We start from the raw sequence: 15,978 nt of genomic DNA on the forward strand, positions 1-15,978 counted from the left end.
TGCATGGTAATCAAGGTGGGCCATGTCCAGCACAAATCCAGGCTTTCTCAACGCCCCCCCCCCTTTTTTTTCCCCCGGGGACACACACACACACACACACACAAACTCACTCTCCTGCTGGCAATAGCTCATCCAAACTGACCACTCTCCAAGTTTAAATCCAAGTTTAACCAGAACGTTGGGGGGGAGGGTAGGAAAAAACAAGGGGAAATAGGCTACCTTGCATAATGACTTAGCCACTCCCAGTCTCTATTTAAGCCTAAATTAATAGTATCCAATTTGCAAATGAATTCCAATTCAGCAGTTTCTCGCTGGAGTCTGGATTTGAAGTTTTTTTGTTTTAAGATAGCGACCTTCATGTCTGTGATTGCGTGACCAGAGAGATTGAAGTGTTCTCCGACTGGTTTATGAATGTTATAATTCTTGACATCTGATTTGTGTCCATTTATTCTTTTACGTAGAGACTGTCCAGTTTGACCAATGTAAATGGCAGAGGGGCATTGCTGGCACATGATGGCATATATCACATTGGTGGATGTGCAGGTGAACGAGCCTCTGATAGTGTGGCTGATGTTATTAGGCCCTGTGATGGTGTCCCCTGAATAGATATGTGGGCACAGTTGGCAACGGGCTTTGTTGCAAGGATAAGTTCCTGGGTTAGTGGTTCTGTTGTGTGGTATGTGGTTGTTGGTGAGTATTTGCTTCAGGTTGCGGGGCTGTCTGTAGGCAAGGACTGGCCTGTCTCCCAAGATTTGTGAGAGTGTTGGGTCATCCTTTAGGATAGGTTGTAGATCCTTAATAATGCGTTGGAGGGGTTTTAGTTGGGGGCTGAAGGTGACGGCTAGTGGCGTTCTGTTATTTTCTTTGTTAGGCCTGTCCTGTAGTAGGTAACTTCTGGGAACTCTTCTGGCTCTATCAATCTGTTTCTTCACTTCCGCAGGTGGATATTGTAGTTGTAAGAAAGCTTGACAGAGATCTTGTAGGTGTTTGTCTCTGTCAGAGGGGTTGGAGCAAATGCGGTTGTATCGCAGAGCTTGGCTGTAGACGATGGATCGTGTGGTGTGGTCAGGGTGAAAGCTGGAGGCATGTAGGTAGGAATAGCGGTCAGTAGGTTTCCGGTATAGGGTGGTGTTTATGTGACCATTGTTTATTAGCACTGTAGTGTCCAGGAAGTAGATCTCTTGTGTGGACTGGACCAGGCTGAGGTTGATGGTGGGATGGAAGTTGTTGAAATCATGGTGGAATTCCTCAAGGGCTTCTTTTCCATGGGTCCAGATGATGAAGATGTCATCAATATAGTGCAAGTAGAGTAGGGGCTTTGGGGGACGAGAGCTGAGGAAGCGTTGTTCTAAATCAGCCATAAAAATGTTGGCATACTGTGGGGCCATGCGGGTACCCATAGCAGTGCCGCTGATCTGAAGGTATACATTGTCCCCAAATGTAAAATAGTTATGGGTAAGGACAAAGTCACAAAGTTCAGCCACCAGGTATGTCTATATTAACTCCCCATACTAAATCTAGACAATTGCTTTACTATAGTTGGGAGATGACAGCATCGCCTACTATAAAGGTGGCCTCACAGTTCACTGTAAGACCTTATTTTCATTGCTTATAACTTTGCCAAACTAATTGTTTGGACTGAAAATTTCCATGCTGGATGTCAGTCCCAGGCTTACATTTTTGGGAAGATTTCAGCTAAAACATTTCAAGTGTTTCAGAGAATGAGGCAAGAGAAAATAACTGTTTTTCAAAGTTAAAAAATTCTGACTCTCTCTGTGAAGGTCTAGTACCCTGCATCCTTTAAAGGAAGGAGTTGAAATTTGTCAGGGGATGGCCTTTGTGACAGGGATGTTCCTTTGCCATCATTGTGAAAATCATCCACATTTAGCCATTATATATCTTTAGAAAAGAATATCAGTTTGCACATGCTTAGTAAAGACTTGAGTTTAACAGCTATAAAATGACAATTCTGTCCTCAATGTGCACGCTCAAACTGCTTATAGAGCCTAATGCTGACCAGACTGCGTAAGTGCCATTCCCACACAGCAACTGAGCAAGCTCTAGCCCTCACAGATTCTACATGTGACAAATACCATTAGACTCGGCAAATACCATTCCCATAGAGCATGCTCCCGCCAATCCAGAGCTACAAGGGTGAAGCCAGACTTTCTACTGCCCAGCTGCTTCAGGCTGCATGGTGGCAGCATATAATGTACATGTAGCTACACACCATAGCAAAAAGAGTATTATGTCAACACTGCAGTGTGTAGTTACAGGTTTCAGAGTAACAGCCGTGTTAGTCTGTATTTGCAAAAAGAAAAGGAGTACTTGTGGCACCTTAGAGACTAACCAATTTATTTGAGCATGAGCTTTCGTGAGCTACAGCTCACTTCATCGGATGCATGCCGTGGAAACTGTAGCAGACTTTATATATACACAGAGAATATGAGAAAATACCTCCTCCCACCCCACTGTCCAGCTGGTAATAGCTGGTAATCTAAAGTGATCATCAAGTTGGGCCATTTCCAGCACAAATCCAGGTTTTCTCACCCTCCACCCCGCCACACAAATTCACTCTCCTGCTGGTGATAGCTCTAGCTCATGAAAGCTTATGCTCAAATAAATTTGTTAGTCTCTAAGGTGCCACAAGTACTCCTTTTCTTAAGTCTTGTGTTTCCTAACTTTTGAGTGCTTGACTTTCCAACCTTAATGTTCTTTTAATATTGTAAATATAATTAGCCACACAAAACTAAGATGCAACTGACTCAACTGAAAAGACTAGCTAATTAGAAGTAAGTTTCCCTTTGCATCTGCTACAGATATTGCCAAATACAAAATACCCGATTGCTTAGCTGCTGACATTTCCTGTATTTTGTTAATAGGCTCTCTCTAGTTATGTCAAAAGACACCTTACAAAGGAGCTCACTAAAAACAGGTTTTTTTGCAGTTAATACCTATACCAGCCCAAGGTACTTTACTTAAAAGCCCACAAACAAAGACAAAAAACAAGCAATTTGCCAATAAGCCAGGTAAAATGAAGAAAATACCTCTCTCAAGCATCATTCTCCTCCCCAGAAGTCCTGGTTTACAACAACAAAAAAGCTTTGCAGCATGCCATGCAGGTAAAAAAAATTCAAGCTATTTTGGATCAAGGAAGGGAGCAAATGCCCAAGTCTTTATAAAGACTTTCTACCCAGCTGCTTCCTCCCATATCTAGAGAGCACAGGTGGATTAAAAAAAATAAAAAAAATCAATTATTAAAAATTGGATTTAAAAAACAAATTGAGGGTTTTTTTAAATAAACCTACTTTAAATCAAATTATTTTAAAAACCTGTGTTAAGGCCTAAACTTACTACAACCTATTTTTTATTGAAATAAAATACTTTCACAGTCCATGTTTGCTTCAAGTCTCAAAAACAAACAAAAAAAATCAAACCACTGAACAAGTGAAGTCACTGGGTGTGACATTCTATACCTTGGAGAAGCGTACTGTAACCCCATACTCCTCATTTTCATATAATCGCGATCTTGCATATAAAGCATTCCTTGTAAGGTATCAGGGGAAAGGTTATGATCTGCTGAAAGTCATTTCCCTATCCATATATATGTATCATTAATGCATATGAAGTTATAAGAATTGTGTTGTATGGTGGTCACTAAAACATGCTGTAGGTTAGGGAAATCAGCCAGATATTAGCTCCCCAGAGGCTACAGCAAGGAAAGTAACCAGCACCTGGGCAGGGTGTCAAACAACCCATCAACAACCATTGTCCAGCAAGGGAGCTACAATGCAATGACTCACTTGCATGAGGTCATACCTGGGAAATTGCTCAACCTTGCTGGGTGACTCAGCAACGCTCCCAAGACATGCCTGGACTTATGCTCCCCAAGCACATGGACTGAGGGTATAAAACAGACAGAGTGGACACATACTGGGCCCTTCTCCTGCCCCATCTATGCTACAAGCAACCAAGACATAGAGAAGACGACAAAACTCCAACACAGGAGATTGTTCCTTAAACCTGGGCCAAACCTGTATATTAAGGACTGCAATATCCAGTGGGGTGAGAAAAACTGCTTAATCTAGTTGCTGCCCAGTCTAATAGGATTGAAAGTTTAGACTCAATGCTTATATTGTATTTCTTTTGGTAAGTTTCAGAGTAACAGCCGTCTTCTGCAGTTTCCACAGTATGCATCCGATGAAGTGAGCTGTAGCTCATGAAAGCTTATGCTCAAATAAATTGGTTAGTCTCTAAGGTGCCACAAGTACTCCTTTTCTTCTTTTGGTAACTATCACTTAAAAATCTACCCTTTATAGTCAATAAATTTGCTTAATTGTTTTATCTTTATCATTGAGTTTGTATAAAGCATGGGGCAAATCTGCTCAGGTTTGACAAAGGCTCGTGTATATCCACTTTCCATTGTTGAAGTGGTGAACCAATTAATACATTTGCATTGCCCATCTTGAGCAGTGAAATACAGTATATTCCTGGGGTACAGTGCTGGAGGATTTGGCTCTGGTGCCTTTCTCTGTGTTATTCATGAGTGACTCTGGGAGCATTCATGCAATCCAGCTGGGTCTGGGGGTTCCACATGCAGTTGTGTGGTGTGAGCACAACGCCTGGAGGGGCTTGCTATTAGTCACTAGCAAGGCACAGAGAGACAGCCCAGGCTAGAGACAGTTAAGTGGGCACAGTGTCCTGCAGTCCCAGGTTGCACCTTGGGGGGATCCCATCACACAGGGTAAGCACCTGAATCCACAGTGCGTTGACGTACTAAACCAGCTTTTGACAGCAGTCACCTTTTCTGCAGATGTAGAAAAAATATTTTCTTTATTTCAATTTATTCAACTAGATCAGTTCAAGGACTAGTTCATTCAAAGTTAAGAAACTGAGTGGGAGTTCAAAAGCAGGAAAGCTTGTTTTCCTCTTCTGATCCATAAATTAAAACAATGAGGTCTGAGAGAAAGGGTGCTAAAAAAATCTAGAAAGACATGGTGATCAGAAACAATCCATTCAATTCACTAAACACAGTAAATACTTCCTTTGTTTAATAAGTCAGTTAATTAGTTGACACTAAAGAATTTTAATCGAAATATGTTTTGCATTTAAAACTATTTGAATACTGTGTTTGTACATGTGATTTAAATTTCTAACCAAAAGAGCAAGTAAAAATTAAATCTAGTAAATAAGAAATGCATCATTCACCATTTTCTAATTAAAAAAGTAAAAAAAATTATATAGCTTAGCTTATATTTACTGTCTTAATTGTATAGTGTACCATCCTAATTAGCAAAAAGCAGCACCAAATTTAGTGTAAACTATATATTTAGCTACAAATTAACATAAGAATCAGCATTTCATTAGAAAATATAAATGCAAATCAAGATTAAAATCAATTTAAATCAAGCTTTCCTTATTGCTGATTTAAATTATTAAAATTGATGATTTAAGTCACTGATTTAAATAGATCTACTTTGAGAGAGCACCAGTTTGAATACATTCTTTGATCTCAGTTTGATCTCTGAAACCTGTCATTTGATCTCAGTTGTAGCAGTATGTCACAGAAAGAGAAGCAAGTCTTTCAATCAGACAAGTCCCAGGCAACTTAGGGCTTTATAAATCAAAACCAACACCTTAAACTCAAATCAGAAAACATACAGAAAACCAGTGCAGATTCCAAAGCAGACCATAGGAAGATACACCACTTAAAAAGCAAGCTGATGCATTTTATTCCAGTTTCAGTTTCCCCAACAGATTTAAAGTGTATCCTCCTTTAATGTGCTGTACTGTAGTCCAAATATGGTTCAGTAAAGGTATGAAACATGGTAGAAAAGCCCACATCTGGGAACAGTCACAACCTCTTCATCTAACATACAAAAAAGTTGCCATCACTAGTACTGAAAACTGATCTTCCAACAATAAATGGGATTCTAGTCAGACCCTGAAACTGTGAACATGAGGAACAAATGGCCAAAATATGCCCTCAGCAGGCAGCTATGCTTTGCCAAGTCTTGAGGCTGTTTCCCCTCCAAACCCTTCAACTCCCACACCCAACATCACTGCTGTTTTATCTGTGTTGGGGCTCAGCCAGCTCACTCTCTTCCATGCCCCAATCCCAACCAAGTACTAAGGAAGGCATTCCACTGCACCATTTGAATCAGAAGACAAATAAAGTTGAGCATCCTTTGTATCCTGAAGGCAGCAACTCATGTTCCCTCACTAACCTTTCTAAAGCCCGCACGTACAAGAAATCAAGACGGCACCAGAAGAGTTTTATATAGGAGTCCTTTTAAGGCAAAAAAAGCATTTGGAAGTCAGGAACACCTTTGATCAACAGTATCAAAGGTAACTGATTGATCATATGATAGCATGGATACTTGATCCTATCTAAAAGCTATCACCCTCATAGAAGAATCCATCACAAGATCAAGCAATGCCAGTACTGCACTCTCTGTCCCATACTTAAGTCAAAAAATAGTTTGACGAGGGCCAAGGAATTCCAAAGCATCTAAATATGAGAGTTCGCTCATCAAGACTTTTCTTCTTTTCAATAATCTAAACCAGAAATGATTAGACACAAGACAACAGTTAACCAGCCTGTCAATGTCAAGTGATGGCTTCTTGATTAAAAGCTATACAACGCCTGCTCTCCATTAACTCAGGGCCTAGCACCTCCACAGTAGCCTTCCTCAGCCAGGAAGGAGATGGATCCAGAGCAAGGTTGTGGCATGAAGTTCTTTGGAGAGGACAGAATCTTATGTCATCTCTAGAAGAAAAAGTGAACGCCTTAACATCAAAGGTCAAAATCTGTTGCTGCACCATAATCCTCTCATGATTAAGTCAATCCCTTCTCCCCTCACAAAAAAGCCAAACACACCCAACAAAAACCTCTCTAAAATGTCACTGTAAATGATGTTACTGATTTTGATGAGAAGCTGGGTATCAAAACTGCAGAATGATTAGAACACAAAGACATCCAAACTACAGTATAAGCTAGAGTTGTCAATGCAATTATTTTGCTGCATGCTTAAAGGTAGAATCTCAAAACTAAAAGCCACTATGTTATCAGAAATGCTTTTGTTTATATTCCACAATATTTACAGACACTATTTCAATATAAAGACAATTTTTCATCAAAATAAACTTAAATACAGGATTCTTATATGTAAAAAATGTTAATGTGTATGTTATAGTTATCTAGAAGGAATGCTGAATTCTTGAGAACCCTTACTAAAACACTCATTTATCAAAAAGTTTGTATTTTAAGAGTTTCTTGCTTCTATGTTTGCATACCAGACATTTAACTTCTCAACATGTTCCATACGAATATCAAAGGTACTCCTACATAAGAATATAAGAATGGCCATATGGTCCACCTAGCCCTGTATTCTCTCTTCTGAAACTGGCTGGTGCCAGATGCATCAAAGGGAATGAACAGAACAAGGCAACTGAGTGATCCATCCCCTCTCATCCAGTCCCAGCTTCTGACAGTCCAAGGTTTAGGGACACCCAGAGCATCGGGTTGTGTCCCTGACCATCTTGGCTAATAGTCACTGATGGACCTATCCTCCATGAACTTATCTAATTCTTTTTTGAACCCAGTTATACCTTTGGCCTTCACAACATCCCCATGCAACAAGTTCCACAGGTTGACCGTACACTGCATGAAGTACTTCCCTAAGTGTGTTTTAAACCTGCTGCCTTTTAATTTCATTGAGTGACCCCTGGTTCTTGTGCTATGTGACGGGGTTAATAAGGAAGTTTTATTTACTTTCTTCACACTGGTCATGATGTTGTAGGTCGGTCTTTATAAAACCTCCCTTAGCTGTCTGTTTTCTAAGCTAAACAGCCCCAGACTTCTTAATCTCTTCTCACATGGAAGTTGTATAGAGAAGCGCAACAAAAATGAACCTTTCCCAATTCTAATATATCTTTCTGAGATGGGGCAAAATCAGAACTGCAATCAGTATTTGTGTGTGCATACCATGGACTTATGTAGTGACATCATCATATTTTCTGTTTTATCCCTTTCCTAAGGGTTCCTCACATTGTTAGGTATTTTTTGACTGCCACTGCACACAGAACAGACGTTTTCAGAGAACTGTCCATGATGACTCCAAGATCTCTTTCTTGAGTGGTACCAACTAATTTAAAACCCATCACTGTGTATGTACAGTTGGGATGTTTTCTAATTTGCATTACTTTGCATTTATCAACACTGAATTTCACCTGTCATTTTACTGCGCAGTAACCCAGTTTTGTGAGACCCTTTTGTGAGTCTTTGCTATCAGCTTTGGACTTAACTATCTTGAGTACTTTTGTATTGTCTGCACACTTCGTTCCCCCTTTTTCAAGATAATTAATGAACAGCACTAGTTCCAGTACAGATTCTTGAGACCCCACTATTTACCTCTCCAGTGTGAAAACTATTTATTCCTACCGTTTGTTTCCTATATTTTAGGCAGTTACTGATCCAAGACCTTCCCCTCTTACCCCATGACTTCTGGCTATGCTCAAGAGCCTGTGGTGACAGACCTTGTCAAAGGCTTTCTGAAAGGTCAAGTACACTATATCCACTGGATCAACCTTGTCCACCCTCAAAGAATTCTAATACATCCTTATCCCTTCTCTCATTTTCTTACATTCTGCAGTGCAAAAGTGACAGGGAGAGGCATAAAGTTGGATATGCATGGATAGGAGGAGCCAAAAGCTATGGGGGGGGAGGGAATAAAATTAGTAGTATTTTTAAACCTGTAGGTACTAATTTAATTTTTGACAGGATACTCTGTTAGCTTTCAATTTAAAGTGACGAATTATCTTAAATGCTACCTATCTACCTCTGAACAGGAAAACATTCCCAGATTATTTCAAACACAGAAAGTTCCTCCCTAGACTTTTATAAACCAGGATAAAACTACATCCCAAATCTACTGTGCTTTCAACATTAGTTTTGTTAGTTCAACTTCTGTTCCCGAGGAATTCTGCACCACTGTGTGCACACAGAATTCATGTCCTCCAGAAATTTTTTTTCCTCCATAGAATATAGATTCTGCTGGAGAAGTACTGCAGTTACACCTTTCACCCAGTAGGGGCTGCTGTGGCACCAGAAGAGGGCAGCAAGCCAGCAGAGAGGCTGTGTTCCTCACAGTGTGGCAAGGTGAGGAGGCAGGGACAGAGAGTGGAGCACACTGGGATGCTCAGAAGCTAGTTGGGTGACAGCACTGACCCAGGGGCTAATGGGAGGGGGCACACTGGGACAGGGGGTCAGATGTGCATAAATGAATGGGAGAGGCTCGGGGTCTGCAGGGGGAGGCTCCCCAAACTCCTTGTCTCTCCCACCTCCAAAAAAACAAGACAAAAAACAAACAAAAAAAACCCCACCACCCTCAGCCCTAAAACAACCCTGTTCCATACTTCCCCCACTCACACCCAACAACCCTCCCCAGGCTCCTTCCCAGCAATTACTTCCCTCTCCCTCAGCTCCTCTATTACCCCTGATTCCCGCAAGCCTTTGCATGGCTTCTGAGGGGTGCTGGAAATACACATCTGTATTTGAGTAAGAATTCTTTAAACTACAAGTTCTATATTAATATGACTAGTAAGGAATCCTTGTCAAAAAACATTTCCTGAATCTTTTTTGTCCGTATTAGGGCCATACTTGCTGACAGGATTATATTGTGTTGTTTTGACAAAATATGCAGAATTTTGTAGAATTGTAAAATATTGTGGGCAGAATTTAATTTTTTGGCACAGAATTCCCCCAGGAGTAAACTTCAAGAGGTGTTCGGGTTGGGTATGCAAAGGTCTCCACCCAAGTTTTTACAAAAAGGGATGGGGGGGAAATAAGAGGAGAGTTAGCATGTCTTGTCATGGTGTAATTTTAAATTGATACTATTAGAAAAATTCCATCAAACTAGACAGAATTCTCATGCACAATTGTGAAAGGTAAAAAAAGAATACATTTTCCCCTTCACGCTATTTACAGTGCTCCATGATCTTGAACAATCATTTACTGAAAGAAAAGGAGTACTTGTGGCAACTTAGAGACTAACCAATTTATTTGAGCATGAGCTTCCGTGAGCTACAGCTCACTTCATCGGATGCATACCGTGGAAACTGCAGTAGACATTATATACACACAGAGACCATGAAACAATACCCCCTCCCACCCCACTGTCCTGCTGGTAATAGCATATCTAAAGTGATCATCAAGTTGGGCCATTTCCAGCACAAATCCAGGTTTTCTCACCCTCCGCCCCCCCCCCCCAAACTCACTTTAGAAAATAACAGAACGCCACTAGCCGTCACCTTCAGCCCCCAACGCATTATTAAGGATCTACAACCTATCCTAAAGGATGACCCAACACTCTCACAAATCTTGGGAGACAGGCCAGTCCTTGTCTACAGACAGCCCCGCAACCTGAAGCAAATACTCACCAACAACCACATACCACACAACAGAACCACTAACCCAGGAACTTATCCTTGCAACAAAGCCCGTTGCCAACTGTGCCCACATATCTATTCAGGGGACACCATCACAGGGCCTAATAACATCAGCCACACTATCAGAGGCTCGTTCACCTGCACATCCACCAATGTGATATATGCCATCATGTGCCAGCAATGCCCCTCTGCCATGTACATTGGTCAAACTGGACAGTCTCTACGTAAAAGAATAAATGGACACAAATCAGATGTCAAGAATTATAACATTCATAAACCAGTCGGAGAACACTTCAATCTCTCTGGTCACGCAATCACAGACATGAAGGTCGCTATCTTAAAACAAAAAAACTTCAAATCCAGACTCCAGCGAGAAACTGCTGAATTGGAATTCATTTGCAAATTGGATACTATTAATTTAGGCTTAAATAGAGACTGGGAGTGGCTAAGTCATTATGCAAGGTAGCCTATTTCCCCTTGTTTCTTCCCCCCCCGACGTTCTGGTTAAACTTGGATTTAAACTTGGAGAGTGGTCAGTTTGGATGAGCTATTGCCAGCAGGAGAGTGAGTGTGTGTGTGTGTGTGTCCCCGGGGGAAAAAAAAGGGGGGGGCGCGTTGAGAAAGCCTGGATTTGTGCTGGACATGGCCCACCTTGATTACCATGCACATTGTGTAGAGAGTTGTCACTTTGGATAAGCTATTACCAGCAGGATAGTGAGTTTGTGTGTGTGGTTTTTGGAGGGGGGTGAGAGAACCTGGATTTGTGCAGGAAATGGTCCACCTTGATTATCATGCACATTGTGTAAAGAATTGTCACTTTGGATGGGCTATTACCAGCAGGAGAGTGAGTTTGTGTGTGTGGGGGGGGGTGGAGAGTGAGAAAACCTGGATTTGTGCTGGAAATGGCCCAACTTGATGATCACTTTAGATAAGCTATTACCAGCAGGACAGTGGGGTGGAAGGAGGTATTGTTTCATGATCTCTGTGTGTATATAATGTCCGCTGCAGTTTCCACGGTATGCATCCGATGAAGTGAGCTGTAGCTCACGAAAGCTCATGCTCAAATAAATTGGTTAGTCTCTAAGGTGCCACAAGTACTCCTTTTCTTTTTGCGAATACAGACTAACACGGCTGTTACTCTGAAACCAATCATTTACTGAGACTTTTTATTTTGATTGTGATAACTGTATGCATACACTATGACTACAGGACTGTAAGACAAGACAAACACACAATAAACATATGCTATAATATTGCCACTAGATTAGTAGGTATTAAATATTTACATTTAATATAAACAAAGAATATTTTGTTCATTCTCTAATATGAACACATTGCAACAGATATATTTAACAAGACACTCCACTGCGCATGCTTCTTCCTTTGGGGAGAGGATAAGAGAACAAACAACAGATACAGATGTTTAGTCACATGGCTTGATGCACTACTGGAAGCACTCCTATAATACAGTGATGAACGTGGCATAAAAACCTAAATAGAATAAGACTTGTTCACATACAAATAGACTATTTAAAATGACAGGTTATTGCTTATGACACTATTAAGTAGGTGAAGGTAAACCTAATGATAGCAAAGAAAATACTGAACACTGGAAAGATATAGCAGAGCCATCTAGGGAAGAGGGATATTAAAGTGCTCATGGATACATATAAGATAAGGCCCAGTAAGTAACAAAGGAAGTAACACTATGTAAGTATAACTTATTTGCTCTTTGCATTGTACAATACAGAAGATGTGAGAAGTTAACTAAACCAATCTGATTACTATTTACTCATTTTATTGAAACTCGTCAATCAAATCATATTACATGAAACAAAAACAGAATGCCTTAATAACACTATCTACCTAACCACATCTCAAGATACTGGGTGTGCATATCTCATACAACAGCAGGTGTCATCAAGAAAAACGTCCCAAATATGCTGTGCTACCAGTTAGTTACGGAACTCTGTAAGGCCACTTAAATCATCTAGAAAACACAGCTCAAACAACAAAAAGCAATACACGTTTCCTTGTAAATAACGAAGTTGGCTTAGTCCAATATCTTAGTCTCCTGAAAAACTTTCAAGTTTTCACTTTGAAGATTGGGCGGGGGAGAATGACCAAGCTTAGGACATATGGTGAAACCTGCACTAAGGATCTCCTTAGTTACTTCTGGGTAAGCATAGTCTTCTGTGCCCATCACTCTGTGCCACTCTACAGTACAAGCGTGATGGAGAGGACTATGAAACGGACAACGGTTAAGAAAAGAGTGAAGAAATCATCCAAAAAGGCTCAGAGAAGGGAGAAAGTTACATATCTAAGTTTTCCAGGAAAATGCTATTCCTCTTGTAGATAAAGTATTTTCTGAACTTAGTAACTGACTTTCGCTCATGCCGAGAGCCGCTACCCCCAGCACTACAATGTAATGTTTTCGCTCTGCCCGACAGCGGGTGCTCACCGAGGCTAATTAATGCTGTCGCCTCCCGACACCGCCTCTCTAACTCACCCAGACAGCCGCGGGGGACCGAGCTCCTGGATGGTCCTTACAGCACCAAGCTCAGCGCTGCCCCGGCCTGAAGAGGCTGGGCCCGGGACCAGCCAGTCGGGGCCAGGGACAGCGGTAGAGGAACCCCAAACACGGCTCTGCCCCAGCTACCAACAAAGTTACCGCCCGCCCACAAGCTGCGCTGAGGGGAGAGGGGCTTTGCGTGCCCCGGAGCCGGGGCAACCCCCCTCCCTCGCTGCTCTATGGGGTGGGGGGGGGGACCCCGGACTCAGCCAGACACCCCGCCCGCCACCCCGAGGACAGATAAACAAACCCCGTCAGCCCCCACCACACACACACACACACACACCCCTCAGTTCCCTCCCCACCCCACCGACACGCACCCGTTCAGCTCCCCTGGAACTTTAGGCCCACACAGACCACGGGACCCCGCTCGGGCACCGGCACCGGCACCAGCCCCTTACCGGGTCCCGCCGCTGTCACCGCCGCGTCCCCGCGCGGCGCCGGCCGCCCCGCTCTTATCCCTGTGACAACGGCCGCCCGCCCCTGCCAGGATCCGGCCTCCGCCTGCCGCCGGGACCAGAGCCGCCCCCTCCCTCTCCGTCACCCGGGAAACGCTGAGCCCACCCCCTGACCCTCCCGGCCCAGGCGACGCGCCAGAGACCAATCAGGGGCGCCGGCTCCCCGCCAGGCGATCACGTGCGTCCTACGGGCCAATGGGAAACGCAGCCCCGAGCGTGACTGGCGCAGGGGGATTCCTTGGGCGGGGCGCTCTCCTCTACACAGACCTGATCCCCTCATGCCCCTCCCACTGGCCCTCCCTCTACACCCCTCCCCCCGCCCTGACTCCCTCCCCCTCCCACTACACCCCTCCCCCCTGCCCTGTCTCCCCCACCCCTGGTTACCCCTCCTAGTCGTCCCTCCAGGTCCCCTTCCCCTTGCATCTGGAGTCACTGGTGGGAACAAGCTGGGGACCCCGGGGCTGGGCTCCGCTCAGTTTCACTGAGGGAGGTTTGCTGGGGGCACTTGGCCTGGTTTACACTTAGAGGTTTCCGCAGGAGACTAGTTCCGGTATGGCTGGTGATTTTTTTCCGCCCTGGTATTATTATACCTGTCCAAGCCCTAGTCTGGGGGGTGAGAAAAGTAGTTGGTTTGACTTGAGGGTAGGTGTCAGAGAGGGCTGCTTGCTACCACTCACCCTCTTCAAATGTTCTCTTGAAAAAAATCTTAAAAAGAGGAGAGTGTGTACCTGTGGCTGGATGAAAAATTAGTCATCTGTGTTTCCCTGATGATATAGTCCTGATTGGATCATTGCAAGAGGAGGTGCAAAAGTTGCTTGAAAGAATGGTATTGGAAGCAGAGAAGAAAGAGCTAAAGATGTCTCACGAGAAGACAGTGGTGACAGTCAGATGTGTTGAAAAGGCAGAGATAGTTTTATCCAAATCTGAGGAGACATTGGAGTGCGTTTAGCACTTCAAACCTGGGTAGGATGACAACAGGGGACACTAACCATCACTTAGGGATCTAACATAGAATTGGACTAACAGCTGCAACTCTAGAAAAACTCAGCCACAGCTGGAGAAACCAAGGTATTACCATGAAGTGTTAAATAAAATTGCTGCAGTCTCTTATCTTTAGTATCTTGCTATATGGACATGAGACATGGATGCTAAGGAAACAGGACCTAAAGAGGCTTTCTGCTTCAAAAAAACTGAAATGCTACAGGCAATTGCAGTATGTTAGCTATACTGCACATATGACTAACGAGGAGGTAATTGCCTAGATTTATAGGAATGATATATCAAGAGAATCAGACAAAGAAAACTTGAGTTTGAAGGACACGTGAATCACATGAACAGAGGAAGATTGCCAAAGAGAGTGTTGCAGGGACTGATGGGGGGCAGGTGTGGTTCCACTATGGGGATGTTTGGCACACTTCTCAAAACTCTGTAAAGACTGTGAGACGTGAAGGAAGATTGCAGGCCAAGGCCTCATGCGTTGCATTTACTGTTCATTGTGATGTGACTGGGATGCTTTGCATAATGAAAGAATGCATGTATGTATACTACTATAGCTTATTTCAGTACCTGAATCGGAATAAGCACTCTTATGTTGGTATAATCACATATGCATCCACACAGAGGGGGTTGCTTTAATTATGCTAATACAATTTAACTGGCAAAAAATTTTAAGTGTAGACAAATCTTTTATCTAGCAGACAAGGGCAAAATTCTTCCTCAGGCCCCTTAAGAACACTATAAAAATGGTCTCAGCAACTAATTCACTTTCAGAGAGTCTTCCTGGCAGTTCTGAGCATTCATTACACTAATAACAGTGGGAGTCCAAATGGAGCAACACCCAGGGGTCCTCAGAGTAGCAGCCGTGTTAGTCTGTATCCGCAAAAAGAAAAGGAGTACTTGTGCACCTTAGAGACTAGGTCTGTGAAGCTGAAACCAGGAAGGAGGCTAACAAGACACTAAATGCATGCAAAATGTAACATAATGTTGCAGCCACACATGTTCAGTGCAAAGGATAATGATACAAGTGTGTCAGAAGGAGAAACAGTCTATAACTAGGTACAAATATAGGTCTATGTGGGAGGAGATGAATCACTGAGCAAACAGCAGGGACCCAGAACTAGACTGGTGACATTGCTTGACCTATATAAATTTCACATGTCACTAGTTGATCATGGCAATACGGAAAGACCAGAGAAGAGATTAGGAGAAAATGATACAATGGGGTGAATGCAGAGATGAATTTAAATAAGAAAGTAATTCTAGACAGAATTTAAGGACATAAAGTCCATCTGCTGACTCCCTCAAAACGTTACACCAACTTAAACTCCCTTTAAACTCATTCTAGGTCTGCTTTAATACATTGAGGTTTGATTCTCATTTATACCAGTGCTTCTCAAGCTATCTGATGTGGGGGACCAGCAATTTTTTTTTCCCCAATGTGCGCACAGACCGGCAGAGGATGGCTCGCGGACCAGCACCAGTCTGCGGACTACCATTTTG

General features: G+C 42.8%; 1 protein-coding gene across 9 annotated transcripts in view; it reads right to left on the reverse strand.

Annotated features, from left to right (window-relative positions):
- LYST (lysosomal trafficking regulator) overlaps positions 1-13,555 on the reverse strand; it is a 173,521-nt gene extending 159,966 nt beyond the window's left edge. For 8 of the 9 annotated variants that reach the window (XM_073338158.2, XM_073338159.2, XM_073338161.2 and 5 more), the window contains exon 1: positions 13,423-13,555. The gene's annotated coding sequence lies outside the window, so the exon portion shown is untranslated. The other variant, XM_073338157.2, reaches the window with a different exon arrangement.
- Positions 13,556-15,978: the final 2,423 nt, after the last annotated feature.

Source organism: Lepidochelys kempii, chromosome 3, assembly GCF_965140285.1.
Source record: "Lepidochelys kempii isolate rLepKem1 chromosome 3, rLepKem1.hap1, whole genome shotgun sequence".
Lineage (NCBI taxonomy): Eukaryota > Metazoa > Chordata > Testudines > Cheloniidae > Lepidochelys > Lepidochelys kempii.